The following is a 16,929-nucleotide window of genomic DNA, read 5'->3' as shown; positions in this document are numbered from 1 at the left end:
ATGAAAACATCCCTAAAAGTAGCTAGATCCTACTAAAAACTACCTAAAAACAATGCCAAAAAGCGTATAAATTATCCGCTCATCACAACACCAAACTTAAATTGTTGCTTGTCCCCAAGCAACTGAAAATCAAATAGGATAAAAAGAAGAGAATATACTATAAATCCCAAAATATCAATGAATATTAGTTCTAATTAGATGAGCGGGACTTGTAGCCTTTTGCTTCTGAACACTTTTGGCATCTCACTTTATCCTTTGAAGTTTAGAATGATTGGCATCTCTAGGAACTTAGAATTTCAGATAGTGTTATTGATTCTCCTAGTTAAGTATGTTGATTCTTGAACACAGCTACTTTTATGAGTCTTGGCCGTGGTGCTAAGCACTTTGTTTTCCAGTATTACCACCAGACACATAAATGTCACAGACACATAATTGGGTGAACCATTTTCAGATTGTGACTCAGCTTTGCTAAAGTCCCCAATTAGAGGTGTCTAGGGTTCTTAAGCACACTCTTTTTACTTTGGATCACGACTTTAACCACTCAGTCTCAAGCTTTTCACTTGGACCTGCATGCCACAAGCACATGGTTAGGGACAACTTGATTTAGCCGCTTAGGCCTGGATTTTATTTCCTTGGGCCCTCCTATCCATTGATGCTCAAAGCCTTGGATCATTTTTACCCTTGCCTTTTGGTTTTAAGGGCTATTGGCTTTTTCTGCTTGCTTTTCTTTTTCTTTCTAATTTTTTTTGCCACTTTTTTTTTGCTAATTTTTCTTGCTTCAAGAATCAATTTTCATGATTTTTCAGATAGTCAATAACATTTCTCTTTGTTCATCATTCTTTCAAGAGCCAACAATTTTAATATTCATAAACAACAAGATCAAAATTATGCACTGTTCAAGCATTCATTCAGAAAACAAAAAGTATTGTCACCACATCAATATAATTAAACTAAATTCAAGGATAATTTTGAAATTCATGTACTTCTTGTTCTTTTGAATTAGAAACATTTTTCATTTAAGAGAGGTGAAGGATTCATGAAATTATTTATAGCCTTAAGACATAGTTACTAAATACTAATGATCATGTAACAGAGACACAAATATAGATGACATAATAAGCATAAAAACCGAAAAACAGAAAAATAAGAACAAGGAATGAATCCACCTTAGTGATGGTGGCACTTTCTTCTTGAAGAACCAATGATGTCCTTGAGTTCTTCTATGTCTCTTCCTTGCCTTTGTTGCTCCTCCCTCATTGCTCTTTGATCTTCTCTAATTTCATGGAGAATGATGGAGTGTTCTTGATGTTCCACCCTTAATTGATCCATATTGTAACTCAAATCTTCAAGAGAAGTGTTGAGTTGTTCCCAATAGTTGTTGAGAGGAAAGTGCATCCCTTGAGGCATCTCCGGGATTTCTTGGTGATGAGCTTCTTCATGCGTCTCTTGGATTCCATGAGTGGGCTCTCTTGTTTGCTCCATCCTTTTCTTAGTGATGGGCTTGTCCTCCTCAATGGGGATGTCTCCTTCTATGATGACTCCAGCCGAGTAACATAGATAGCAAATAAGATGAGAAAAAGCTAGCCTTGACAAGGTAGAGGGCCTTTCGGCTATTTTGTAGAATTCAAGGGAGATGATTTCATGAACTTCTACTTCCTCTCCATTTATGATGCTATGAATCATGATGGCCCGATCCACAGTAACTTCAGATCGGTTGCTAGTGGGGATGATGGAGCGTTGGATGAACTCCAACCATCCTCTAGCCACAGGCTTGAGGTCTAGTCTTCTTAATTGAACCAGCTTGCCTTTGGAGTCTATTTTCCATTGAGCTCCTTCAACACATATGTCCCTAAGGACTTGGTCCAACCTTTGATCAAAGTTAACCCTTCTTGTGTAGGGGTGTGCATCTCCTTGCATCATGGGTAAGTTGAATGCCAACCTTACATTTTTCGGACTAAAATCTAAGTATTTCCCCCGAATCATTGTAAGATAGTTCTTTGGATCCGGGTTCATACTTTGATCATGGTTCCTAGTGATCCATGCATTGGCATAGAACTCTTGAACCATCAAGATTCTGGCTTGTTGAATGGGGTTGGTCAGAACTTCCCAACTTCTTCTTTGAATCTCATGTCGGATCTCCGGAAACTCATTTTTCTTGAGCTTGAAAGGGACCTCAGGGATTACCTTCTTCTTAGCCACAACATCATAGAAGTGGTCTTGATGGGCTTTGGAGATGAATCTCTCCATTTCCCATGACTTGGAGGTGGAAGCTTTTGTCTTCCCTTTCCCTTTTCTAGAGGTTTCTCCGGCCTTAGGTGCCATCAATGGTAATGGAAAAAAAAAGCTTATGCTTTTACCACACCAAACTTAGAATATTGCTTGTCCTCGAGCAAGAGAAGAAAGAAAAGAAGAAGAAGAAGAGAAAATATGGAGGAGAGTGGAGAAAGGTGTAATCGGCCAAGGTATAGGAGAGGGAGTTGTGTTGTGTGAAAATTAAGGAGAATAGAGGGGTTTATATAGTGAGGGGAGAGGGAGTAGGTTAGGCCATTTAGGGTGGGTTTGGGTGGGAAATAAATTTTGAATTTTGAAGGTAGGTGGGGTTTATGGGGAAGAGTGGATGGATGTGAATGGTGAAGGGGGTAATTACGAAGAGAGATTGAGGTGATTGGTGAAGGGTTTGGGGAAGAGTGTTTATTGGAAAGAGAGGATGAATGTTGAGAAGAGGGGAGAATATGGTAGGTGGGGATCCTGTGGGGTCCACAGATCTTGAGATGATCCTGTGGGGTCAACAGATCCTGAGGTGTCAAGGATTTACATTCCTGCACCAATTAGGCATGTACAATGCATTTGCATGCAATTCTGGCGATTAAACGCCGAGGGGATGTATGTTCTGGGCATTCAACGCCCAACTGCAGCATGTTTCTGGCGTTGAACGCCAGTTCCATGCTTGTTTCTGGCGTTCAGCGCCAGCTCTCCTCAGGGTATATTCATGGCGTTTAAACACCAGGATGCTGCTTGTTTCTAGCGTTCAACGCCAGATCCATGCTCTATTCTGGCGTTGAACGCCAGCCAGATGCTCCTTACTGGTGTTTAAACGCCAGTAAGTCCTTCCTCTAGGGTGTGATTTTTCTTCTGCTGTTTTTGATTCTGTTTTTAATTTTAATATTTTTTTCGTGACTCCACATGATCATGAACCTAATAAAACATAAAAGAACAATGAAAATAAAATAAAATTAGATAAATAAAAATTGGGTTGCCTCCCAATAAGTGCTTCTTTAATGTCAATAGCTTGATAGTGGGCTCTCATGGAGCCTCACAGGTGATCAGGTCAATGTTGTAGACTCCCAACACCAAACTTAGAGTTTGGATGTGGGGATTCAACACCAAAGTTAGAGTTTGGCTGTGGCCTCTCAACACCAAACTTAGAGTTTGATTGTGGGGGCTTTGTTTGACTCTGTACTGAGAGAAGCTTTTCATGCTTCCTCTCCATTGTTAAAGAAGAAGATCCTTGAGCCTTAAACACAAGGTAGTCCCCATTCAATTGAAGGACTAATTCTCCTCTGTTAACATCTATCACAGCTCATGCTGTGGCTAGGAAAGGTCTTCCAAGGATGATGCATTCATCCTCCTCCTTCCTAGTGTCTAAGATTATGAAATCAGCAGGGATGTAAAGGCCTTCAACCTTCACTAACACGTCCTCTACTAATCCATAAGCTTGTCTTGCTGACTTGTCTGCCAATTGTAATGAGAATAAGGCAGGCTGTACCTCAATGATCCCCAGCTTCTCCATTACAGAGAGTGGCATAAGATTTATGCCTGACCCTAGGTCACACAGAGCTTTCTCAAAGGTCATGGTGCCTATGGTACAGGGTATTACAAAATTTGCCAGGATCTTGTCTCTTTTGAGGTAAAGTTTGCTGAACCCAGGTATCTAGTTCACTAATGAGCAAGGGAGGTTCACCTTCCCAAGTCTCATTACTAAATAACTTGGCATTCAGTTTCATGATAGCTCTTATATATTGAGCAATTTGCTCTCCAGTTATATCTTCATCCTCTTCAGAGGAAGAATAGTTTTTAGAGCTCATGAATGGCAGAAAGAGGTTTAATGGAATCTCTATGGTCTCTATATGGGCCTCAGATTCCCGTGGGTCTTTAATAGGGAACTCCTTCTTGCTTGAGAGACGTCCCATGAGGTCTTCCTCATTGGGATTCACGTACTCTCCTTCCTATCTAGGTTCGGCCATATTAATTATATCAATGGCCTTGCACTCTCTTTATGGATTTTCTTCAGTATTGCTTGGGAGAGTACTAGGAGGAGTTTCAATGATTTTCTTACTCAGCTGGCCCACTTGTGCCTCCAGATTTCTGATGGAGGACCTTGTTTCACCCATGAAACTTAAAGTGGCCTTAGACAGATCAAAGACTAAATTTGCTAAGTTAGAGGTACTCTGTTCATAATTCTCTGTCTGTTGCTGAGAAGATGATGGATAAGGCTTGATATTGCTGAGCCTATTTCTTCCACCATTATTAATGCCTTGTTGAGGCTTTTGTTGATCCTTCCATGAGAAATTTGGATGATTTCTCCATGATGAATTATAGGTGTTTCCATAAGGTTCACCCATATAATTTACCTCTGCTATTGCAGGGTTCTCAGGATCATAAACTTCTTCTTCAAAAGATGCCTCTTTAGTACTGTTGGATGTATTTTGCCATCCATTCTGACTTTGAAAAATCATGTTGACTTGCTGAGTCAACATTTTGTTCTAAGCCAATATGGCATTCAGAGCGTCAATTTCAAGAACTTCCTTCCTTTGAGGCGTCACATTATTCACGGAATTCCTTTCAGAAGTGTACATGAACTGGTTATTTGCAACTATGTCAATAAGTTCTTGAGCCTCTGCAGGCGTTTTCTTTAGGTGAATGGATCCACATGCAAAATGGTCCAGTGACATCTTAGAGAACTCAGATAGACCATAATAGAATATATCTATTATGGTCTATTCTGAAAACATGTGAGAAGGACATCTTTTGGTCATCTGCTTGTATCTTTTCCAAGCTTCATAGAGGGATTCACCATCTTTTTGTTTGAAGGTCTGAACATCTACTCTAAGCTTGCTGAGCTTTTGAGGAGGAAAGAACTTAGCCAAGAAGGCCGTGACCAGCTTATCCCAGGAGTCCAGGCTATCTTTAGGTTGAGAGTCCAACCATGCTCTAGCTCTGTCTCTTATAGCAAAAGGGAAAAGCATGAGCCTGTAGACTTCAGGATCTACTCCATTAGTCTTAACAGTCTCACAGATCTGCAACAACTCAGTTAAGAACTGGTAGGGATCTTCTGATGGAAGTCCATGAAACTTGCAGTTTTGTTGCATTAGAGCAACTAATTGAGGTTTCAGCTCAAAATTGTTTGCTCCAATGGCAGGAATTGAGATGCTTCTTCCATCAAATTTGGACGTAGGTGCAGTATAATCACCAAGCATCCTTCTTGCATTATTGTTGTTGGGTTCGGCTTCCATATCCTTTTCTTGTTCGAAAATTTCAGTAAGGTTGTCTCTGTATTGTTGTAATTTAGCTTCTCTTAGTTTCCTCTTCAGAGTCCTTTCAGGTTCTGGATCAGCTTCAACAAGAATGCTTTTTTTCTTGTTCCTGCTCATATAAAAGAGAAGAAAATAGAAAAAGAAGAGGAATCCTCTATGTCACAGTAAAGAGGTTCCTTATTGTTAGTAGAAGAAGAAAGGGAATAAAGAAAGGAGAATCCAAACACAAGGGTGAGGATAGGGGGCAGTGATTTGAGATGAAGAGAAGTGTTAGTAAATGAATGAATAAATAGAAAAAGATGAGAGAGAGAAGTTTTCAAAAATAATTTTGAAAAGGAGTTAATGATTTTCAAAAATTAAGATAAGAAATAAAATTAAAATTAAAATTTAAAATAATTAATTAATTAAAGAGAATTTTTGAAAAAGAGGGAGGTATTTTCGAAAATTAGAAAAAGAAAAGTTGTTAGGTGGTTTTGAAAAACATAAGAAACGAACAAAAAGTCAAATAGTTAGTTGAAAAAGATTTGAAAATTAATTTTGAAAAGATAAGAAGATAAGAAGATATTTTGAAATCAAATTTTTGAAAAAGATAAAATTTGAAAAAGATATGATAAAAAGATATGATTAAAAAGATATGGTTGGAAAAAATTTAATTTTTAAAATTAAAATTAATTACTTAACTAACAAGAAACTAAAAGATAAGATTCTAGAATTTAAAGATTGAACATTTCTTAATAAGAAAGTAACAAACTTCAAATTTTTGAATCAATCATATTAATTGTTAGCATAATTTTCGAAAATAAAGATAAAATTAAGAAAAATATTTTTGAAAAATAATTAAAAAAAATAAATTTTGAAAATTAATAAAAAAATAAAAAAGATTTGATTTTTGAAAAAGTTTTGAAAAGATAAGATTTTTAAAATTTGAAAATTTGACTTGACTTACAAGAAACAACTAATTTTAAAATTTTTTGATTAAGTCAACTCAAATTTTTGAAATTTTGAGAGAAAAAAGGAAAATATATTTTTTTTATTTCTGAATTTTTAATTATGAGAGAGAAAAACATAAAAAATGACTCACAACATGAAAATTATGAATCAAAACACATAATGCATGTAAGAACACTATGAATGTCAAGATGAACACCAAGAACACTTTGAAGATCATGATGAACATCAAGAACATATTTTTGAAAATTTTTTATGCAAAGAAAACATGTAAGACAGCAAACTTAGAAATCTTTAATGCTTAAACAATATGAATGCAAAGATGCACATGAAAAACAATAAAAGACACAAAGCAAGAAAACATCAAGATCAAACAAGAAGACTTACCAAGAACAACTTGAAGATCATGAAGAACACTATGAATGCATGAATTTTCAAAAATTGCAAGAACAATATGAATATGCAATTGACACCAAACTTAAAACATGACACAAGACTCAAACAAGAAACACAAAAATATTTTTGGTTTTTTTTATTTTATGATTTTTTTTGTATTTTATTTTATATTTTTCGAAAAACATATAGGAAAAAAGAAAACAAGAAATTCAAAATTTTTAGTAAGGATTCCAGGAATCTTTCAATGTTAGCCTAAAGTTACAATCCAAGGGTTAGACATGGCTTCATAGCCAGCCAGCTTTAGGATGGAATTACATGCATTGTGGTGATTAGTTGAAGCCTTAGTTCAAAAGAATTTGGATATGGCTTTATAGCCAGCCAGGCTTCAACATGCTTCATGAAACTCTAGAATCCATTCTTAAAAATTCTGAAGCCATAGAATGATTTATTTTCAAAATATTTTTTTTTGAAAATAGGGATAAATTTTTTTGAAAAATTTTTGAAAACAAAACAAAAAGAAAATTACCTAATCTGAGCAACAAGATGAACCATCAGTTGTCCAAACTCGAAATTGTGATCATCAAAAATGGCACCAAAAACTTAGTAGCGCTCTCAAACGTGAATCACACTTAGTCACAACTCCGCACAACTAACCAGCAAGTGCACTGGGTCGTCCAAGTAATACCTTACGTGAGTAAGGGTCGATCCCACGAAGATTGTTGGTATGAAGCAAGTTATGGTCATCTTGTAAATCTCAGTTAGGCGGATAATAAATGTTATGGAGTTTTTGAATAATAAATAAAGCAGAAAATAAAGATAGAGTTACTCATGTAATTCAATGGTGGGAATTTCAGATAAGTGTTTAGAGATGCTTGTCCCTGTTGGATCTCTGCTTTCCTACTGCCTTCCTTCAATCCTTCTTATTCATTTCCATGGCAAGATGTATGTAGGGCATCACCATTGTCAATGGCTACATCCCATCCTCTCAATGAAAAAGGTCTAAATGCTCTGTTACGGCACGACTAATCATCTGTCGGTTCTCGATCATGTTGGAATAGAATCCCTTGATTCTTTTGCGTTTGTCATCACGCCCAACAATCGCGAGTTTGAAGCTCATCACAGTCATTCAATCCCAGAATCCTACTCGGAATACCACAGACAAGGTTTAGACTTTTCGGATTCCCATGAATGACGCCATCAATTCTAGCTTATACCACAAAGATTCTGATCAAGGAATCCAAGAGATATGCGCCCGGTCTAAGGTAGAATAGAAGTGGTTATCAGTCACGCATGTTCATAGGTGAGAATGATGATGAGTGTCACGGATCATCACATTCATCATGTTGAAGTGCAACGGATATCTTAGAATAAGAACAAGTCAAATTGAATAGAAAAGAGTAGTAATTGCATTAAAACTCGAGGTACAACAGAGCTCCACACCCTTAATCTATGGTGTGTAGAAACTCCACCGTTGAAAATACATAGGTGATAGTGGTCCAGGCATGGCCGTATGGCCAGCCCCCAAAATATGATGTGAATTCAAAAATAAGGGAAAAGGACCCTTTGTACAATAGTAAAAAGTTCTATTTATACTAGACTAGCCACTAGGTTTACAGAGATAAGTAATTGATGCATAAATCTACTTCTGGGGCCCACTTGGTGTGTGCTTGGGCTGAGCTTGAGCTTTACACGTGCAGAGGCTTCTTTTGGAGTTGAACGCCAACTTGTAACGTATTTTTGGCGTTCAACTCTGGTTCGTGACGTGTTTTTGGCGTTTGACTCCAGAATGCAGCATAGAACTGGCGTTGAGCGCCAGTTTACGTCGTCTAATCACGAATAAAGTATAGACAATTATATATTTCTGGAAAGCTCTGGATGTCTACTTTCCAACGCCGTTGAGAGCGCGCCATGTGAAGTTCTGTAGCTCCAGAAAATCCATTTCGAGTGCAGGGAGGTCAGAATCCAACAGCATCAGCAGTCCTTTGTCAGCCTTTTATCAGAGTTTTGCTCAGGTCCCTCAATTTCAGCCAGAAATTACCTGAAATCACAGAAAAACACACAAACTCATATTAAAGTCTAGAAATATGAATTTAGCATAAAAACTAATGAAAACATCCTTAAAAGTAGCTAGATCCTACTAAAAACTACCTAAAAACAATGTCAAAAAGCGTATAAATTATTCGCTCATCAGTTATTTTATAGTCAATATGAATGTTGCACTTATTGGTTAACTTACGTTATTTTTTTACATTTTTTGTTTTCTTTATTCATTGGAAGATATGTTTGCTGATTGACACATGTGTGTGCCATTATTTTTCAAGGACGAATTTTGGGCTAGCATGAGGAGCACACAGCGTAGTGAGAGCATGCATGCAGTTTTCGATAAATATTTAAACAGTAAGAGTTCTTTGTTGTAATTTGTTTGCCAATACCAAAATTGTCTTATAGATAAGGAGAAAAAGGAGCTTTAGTGTGACGTTGCGAATTTAAGGGGGATTATTCCTTGTGTTTCCAGCTTACCAATAGAGAAGCAATTCCAAAGAGAATATATAAACTTCATGTTTCGAGACGTTCAGGATCAATTTATAAAAAAGGCGGATCGCATCATCTCCTCAATCAACCATCACAGCACAAGTACAGTTTGTGAAGTTGACCAACCAAAGATGGTGTTTAACATGTTAGGGTATAGCATATACCAAGTCGTCTATTGCTTGCAGTCATCAAAAGTTTAATGTGATTGCTTTATGTTCCAATCGGATGGTATTCTATGCTGCCATATTCTTGCTGTTCTTTTATATTTGCATGTAATAGCAGTGTCCTCACAATACCTTCTATCCCCATGGAGTAAGAATGTTAGTCGGAGACACACATACATCAGGAGTAGCCTTGACATGGACAGTTCTGACGACAGCATGACCATTTTTAGGGAATTGTGTTTTGATTTTTACAATGTCGCTCAGGATTTCATGGCTACTCCAAAGGTTGCTGCTATATTGCGTGATGCCATGGATAGTGCTCGGCACAAGCTCAAAGAACACAAGGAATCCGAACATCAAGCTGCACATATACTAAGTGCAATTAACTCGCATACGGATGATGAGTGTCCCGTTAGCATGGATGAGCTACAGGGCCCATATCTTGTTCCTACGCGAAGTCATCCAATGTTCACCAAACTTGGGACAGATTTAGGTAAATCTATTAAAAAGAGGGCTCGCAAATACAAGAACACTCACAATCACAACAAGGGAAATATGAGATCTACCCCTTTTTCACGTCATTTGTTTGTTTTTAGTGTGTTGACTGGATGATAAGTTAGAATGTTATTTTTCAATATGATTTGTGTGTTCATGGACCTAATGATAATGCATAACCATCTCCTACCAATATGGCATCTTCCTACAAAGATACACAGTGGGCTTGTTTAGAAATAACAGACAATTTGGTTATGCACTCTGGTTCCTTTACATCACTATTGAATTCATTCCATCACTATTAAAATTTTACTTCGGTGGATTTTTTTAACCCTTTTTTGTTTTCATCTCTAGCCCACTTACCCATTTGGTTGTTTTGGGAGCATTGTTTCATAACAACACTTGTAGCCCTCAGCTGTGAATACTACACTCTGGTCTACAGTTGCAGCCAACTCTTGGAGAAGAAAACCCTATGACAAGCCAGATAGAAATATTAGGGAGGAAAATAAAAAAAGCATACAATAAAGGTAACAACTAACACCTGTAAAAATATGCATCATCAAATCTATTCTCACTTACTACATGTTTATCTATTTTCTCTCATCGCTCGGAATGTCGGCTATTCTGCATAAAGTCTAACACCTATAGGTTATTAGTATGCCGGTGGAGTACATATAGTCACCAGTGATCATCTTGACACACTAGAATAAACCACTTCATTGTTGAATAAAGCATGTTAGCATATAGCTTTTTTCACATTCTTGTAATGAAAAATAGATTTTATGTATAGATGATAAGTAAGTACATGAATTACTTACATATTTAACTTGTTTCGCCTTCCCCGCATCGAACCAGTGCTGCCCGTGGCCCATGAAGCCACTAAGAACAGGGACAAATCCAATGTCTGTGTCCGCACATCGTTTAATATTATCATTAGTCAATATTAGGGCCTGCAAAACCATTTCGGATTAGTTAAACACCTAAGGAAATTAAATAATTAAGAGTGATAACTCATAAGTATAGATTTTGTATATCTTCAAAAGTATCCTTCACCGAGGCAATTATGGGTATTAATTAATATTAAGTGGGTAAGGACATATTGCACTAACCATTAGTCTCGGTGGAATACAGTAAAAATCCGTGCAAAATCTTGCGTTGCCCGAAGCATTGAACACGGCAAAACAATAATCAACCACCTGAATAGAATAAACGCATTGCATTTAATACAGAATACATACTCACCAATTGATTACAATTTTTTGTTCGGTCTTATTGTATCACTTACTCTTCTACGCCATCCCAGTGATTGCAAGTTTGCTCGCTGCAGCTGAACATCATCACCATTGCAAATCCATGCGAGCGTGGTAATCTGTGCAGCCCTCTGATCTGTCATCCACTTGTATATCCTGTTCATGTCATCACATGTAGGCCTTGCAGCACCCCCAGATGGCATTGGTGTGTTCACCATATCTTCTGATTTTCTTATATTTTCGGGTGCTTCAGGTTTTGGAGTCGCATTTCGTTCATTTGTTACTGGAGATCCGGGCGATGAGTCTGGTATGTGCATCTGAGTGATGCCAAGCGAGAATGATGGGATTGGAAAGTCAACCTGAATTGAGTCCTCTAGCGCAACATACACTACCATTGCAAGTTCTCCGGAATTCCTGCACATTCATTAACAATTAAGTGAACTTAAGTGAGTGCCTATTGCAGGTTCTCGTGCAATTCTTTAATACTTTAGTTTAGTAGGAAGCATGCATTTCCAAAAAGGGTAAAGTAAAGAAAGTCGTGTAACCATCATAAGATTAGATTGATAACATCTATTATTGATTAAACATTCCACCTGAAAAGCAAGAAAGAGTCAAAATAAAAAGTCATGAACTAACTATACTTATCAATACTTCGTATTATGGTGAAATTCAACTAACTTTCCTTTTCTCTGAAGGTCCTTCATCGACATTATCATCTGTTCCGTTTTCAATAGCTGTGCCAGGCATTGTCTCATCCTATGTGGTAGTTTCAGCACATGTCTTATTCATACACACAGTGTTCCCCCCAATGCACTTATTTTGGGACTCTTGACTGTAGTTTCTGTTTAAATAAATTGGAGGTTGAGCAGCTATAGGTGATAATAACAGAAGACACCTTACACAAATCTAATCCGATCAAGTAAATCTAGTACACTTAAATGTATAAATGATTTTAGTTCGAAAGTTAACCCAAAACTTCTTCGTGCAGAGTAAAGTAAAGAACAGATAGTAACATCCGCAATTCCAACCAATTAGCAACCATAAGGCCACACAGATAACATCAGGTGTCAGGCATACATAACATCCGAATTAAAATGATAAATATAAGCTATTCGAACTCCTATTCAAGGTAAATCTACAAGTTACAATATTAATGTCACACTTCTAAAATTAGACAAAAAAATTAATTACAGTTGCTATCCTTCTCAATTAAGCTCAATATTATATATAGATAACGTATATTAAAATTACTCTATAAATGGTAAAACTTTATATACAAATGTAATAATTAATTATGTTAACGGAGATGCCTAAATTAAAAAAAATATACTAGTATACTATTAAAAAGAGGCAGGTTAGAGCGTTAAAATTTTATACTATAACTGAAAAATCATTAACTTGCCTTTTCTTTGAAGGCCCTTCATCAACATTATCATCTATTGCATTTCCAATAGGCGTGACGGCCATTATCTCATCCCCTGTGGGCGTTTCTGTATATGTCTTGTTCATACACACCGTATCCCCCCAATACACCTATTTTGTGACTCTTACTGTAATTTCTGTTTAAATAAATTGGAGGTTGAACAACTATAAGTGATAATAAAAAAGTCACCTAATGCAAATATAATCCGATCAAGTAAATCTAGTATGTTCAAATGTATAAATGAGTTTAATTCGAAAGTTTATCCAAGGATGCTTCGTGCAGAGTAAAGTAAAGAATGGACAATAACATCTGCAATTCCAATCAGTTATCATCTATAAAGCCACACAGATAACATCAGGTATCAGGCATATATAACATCCGAACTAAGAAGACAAATATTACCTATTCGAACTCCTATTTGAAGTAACTAGTATTAGCATTAATTAGATCTTTATTTAATTGGAATAACGCTTATCAAACTGTCATACATGTTACACATTAAAACCAAAGCAGCTTAGTAACAAGGTTTTTAACTATGCATATAAGGGAGAGTATAAATGATGTTATACATATTAATCCATTGATACTCACATAGTTTTCAAAGTTATTATTTTATGAAGTGAATGATAAACATAAAAAGATGTATCTAAATGTGTAAGGTCAATTGCCATGCTCAACATAAGTAGCTGCAACAGTTTTTTGAAGATGGATCTACAAGTTACAGCATCAATATCACATTTCTAAAATTAGATAAATAATTAATTACTCTATAGATGGCAAAATTTCATAGACAAATGTACTAATTAATTAATTTAACACATGTGCAAAAACTAAAAAATATTTATACTAGCATACTATTAAAAAGAGATTGGTTAGAGCAATAAAATTTTATACTATAACTGAAAAATCATTGACTTGCCTTTTTTTGGAAGGATGTTCATCAAATTTAGCAGCTGATACATGTCCAGCCTATATGTCGGTCTCAGTCTCATCTACCGTGAGAGCTTCTTTACGAGTCTTTCTATTAGACTTTATTTTTTTCCCTAATGCATCCTCTCTTTGATACACGATTGTGTTTTTTCAATAGCCTAGACATCTTCACAATTAAATTTAGAAGACCCTACAGTGGATAAAATATAAGTTTTATTTTCATTAAAGCTTAAAAGAAGTGATCCAATTAATATATCTTTCACACTTATCATTATTAAAATATTATATATCTATCATATGCCTCACCGAATGAGATGTGCTTTCCTCTTCATCCATCGTTTTCAAATAAGCGAGCGACCAGTCTCTGATCCACGGTTCTCTCCCATTATATCTTTCTAAATCTCCATTCTTGTTAGCATGGAAATATATAATCTGAAAGTTATAGTAATTAGTATAAACAAGGTATACTATAGACTAAAAAACAACAAATCAAAGGTTAGGGATATACGGGTCACCAGCAATGCGAACATACATCCATCTACTGTCTTCTTTCCTACATCCTGAAACCTCAGAACTCCCTCAATTAGAAAATTATAAATGTACCTTGCCCAATATATCTTCCTTGGGTTTGATACATCAATGGCAACTCGTATATGTATGCCTAAAACAGTGGCCTTCGACGAAGGAAAGAACAAACACTTCGCTATCAACATGATGAACTGTCTCCAGAAGTTGATTCTATCATCCTCGGACTGCATCGAGCATGTGATAACATCCCTTTTCAAATTTGTTTGTATCTTTTGTGTGAAGCTATTAAAAAGTTGGTGCTCTGCTGGTGTTTTTATATTTTTGAAACTATTCCCTGCCAAACACAAAATGAGTCAATGCAGTCCAAATTTTTATTGGCTAATTTTACCGAAAATATATACTCAATAAGATTATTGTGAAAAAATTTCTTTTTTTTTTGCTTTTCTCCCTATTTTATTTGGGAGATTGCTTACCATGGTTTGGTAGTCCATAACACCGTGCAATCGATTGAACCGTTATGGGGATTTTTCTTGTTCCGACGATCAATGATTTCTCATCCCAATTATATGATGATGCTAATGGCACCATCATATCTTAGTTAACAGCTCATTCATGCACATATTTTAGCCAGCCAAATTCCATATTCTCCACCTCCATCATTTTCTCTCTGCCCACTTCTGAACTTAATTCCTTCATAACTAAAACCACGCAACATGGCGAGCACCTAGATATCAGTGTTTTCTATACAAACAATCACAATAAGCACACAGTAACAACGAAGGAGAATGTTAGTTTTAACATTTATTATTAACACACAACAACCTGAGTTTTTAGTTAATTCACCGCTAACCATTCAACGTACCTTTTTTGGTCCACCCGGTTTTTTTTGTCGTCCTCTTTCGAGAGTGTTACTCTTATGTGTCTTTTTTTTCTCCTGATATGAGCCATTCCTACTTCTTGTTTTTTGAACACCTGTTCACGAGCAACTGCGATATATACTTAAATAACCCACTTAATTTAAACATCAGATCCCAACATGTTTATTAATAGCATAGTTATAATAACATCTTTACTTAATATAACATCCATGATTGAAACATTTCTTACTCTAGCATTACAATATCATAATAGCCCCTCACAGTACCATTTACATGCCTAACTTTTTGAGAGTTTACTATCAATCTCAAAAAAATTTTAAATTCGATATTCACTTGGACTAACAACTTTGCTTGCAAATAAACTTGAATAAAAGTAGGATATCAAGAAATTGAATATGAAATTATGGTCCTCCCTCATATCCCATTCTCTATTCCTACCGTGATTGTTGTGATAACCACATTAATCAGGTTAATTCAATACCAAAATCATGATTATTTACTATGTATCCATCATTCTCATAATCATTTCACTAAAGTAACTAAACAAAATTGTGTGAATTAATTTGTTTAACTATATACCATTATTTAACAAGTTATATATGTTGATATATTCAGTTCTTAGCAAATACCAATTGTGTAGGAATGTGTATTAATCTATGCAAAATTTTAACTCAATCTTTTATAAAGATAAGGTACTTCACAGTAAAAAAAATATGAAGGCATAACATCTCTATTGCATGCATAACTAGAAGGATTTTTTTTGTTAAATGAATAAAAACAGAAAACTAAAAAAAATACTTTATGGATAACCTTAGGTACTCCTTATGTACTCCTACTATGATTAATTACCATTATCATTCAACTAATAAAAAATAAATAATCTAAGTGACAGACATGAAATAAAAGGATTTATTAGATTTTTACTTTATGATTTTCAGAGAATAAATTTACAATCTTGTATAAGTGTATAGTGTAATGTTTAGATTCGTGAACGCTAAAAAGCTAAAATGAATACAGTTTATGCAGTGTGGCAGTGATGGTATTACTTATAGGTTATAATCACTGATCTGTTCCTCATTCTACACTTGAATTAAAATTCTAAAATAAACAAAATATCATCTTCAAGTAACTAGCAATTCCCTAGACGCATGCATACAGAGATTTATTAGTTGAAGGTATTATAACAACAATGAGAAAGAAAGCGTGGCTTATGTTGTGCCTGCTTTTAATGGAATGTTATCTGCGTATATCTCTTTCTCATAAAACTTTATTCATATTCTTTATTTTTTCTTTCTCATACTAGAATTGACAAAGAGAAAAAAGAAGAAGAAAGGTACCGAAAGTAGCAAGAGAAATGCCCCCAACAAGAATGACAAGACCAAAACCAAGCCAGGCTAGAATGAAAGTGCTTTCGTTCTTGCTCTGCTCCTTCGCCTCAACTTTATCCTCTTGAGACACAAATGCGAGATTTTTTAGTGGAGTCCTTCGAATTATGGAGGCAACTTGAACCAAATGACTACTTTACAATTGACACATTATTAATTCTTTAAAATAAAGCACAACACGTAGCAAGCAAAACAGCAAATCAAACAATGGTTGAACAGATTAAAAAACAGGGAAAGTGTAACACCCCATAAAATCATTGCTGATTATAAAAACAAAAAAAACCCTTTTTTGAAGCCTTCCCTTCGTCTCCACTCCCAAATGCCATCTTTGCAAGCTTTTCCCTTTTCCCAAACCCATCAACGCAAAATAAAGACTAAAACTTTCATCGTTTACTTCAAATCCAGACACATGCAACAACTGATAATGAAGCCTTAATATGTCAATTAATCGAAATATGAAACTAGA

The 16,929-nt window shown here is 35.7% G+C and overlaps 1 non-coding gene across 1 annotated transcript; it reads left to right on the top strand.

Annotated features, from left to right (window-relative positions):
- The first annotated feature begins 5,007 nt into the window (after positions 1-5,007).
- Positions 5,008-5,114, top strand: LOC112793750 (small nucleolar RNA R71). The gene has a single exon (XR_003198447.1). It is a non-coding gene; the product is annotated as a small nucleolar RNA R71 (small nucleolar RNA).
- The last annotated feature ends 11,815 nt before the right edge of the window (positions 5,115-16,929 follow it).

This window comes from Arachis hypogaea, chromosome 3 (assembly GCF_003086295.3).
Source record: "Arachis hypogaea cultivar Tifrunner chromosome 3, arahy.Tifrunner.gnm2.J5K5, whole genome shotgun sequence".
Classification (NCBI taxonomy): Eukaryota; Viridiplantae; Streptophyta; class Magnoliopsida; order Fabales; family Fabaceae; genus Arachis; species Arachis hypogaea.
Note: the sequence above shows the minus strand (reverse complement) of the source record. Positions and strands in the feature narration are given on the sequence as shown.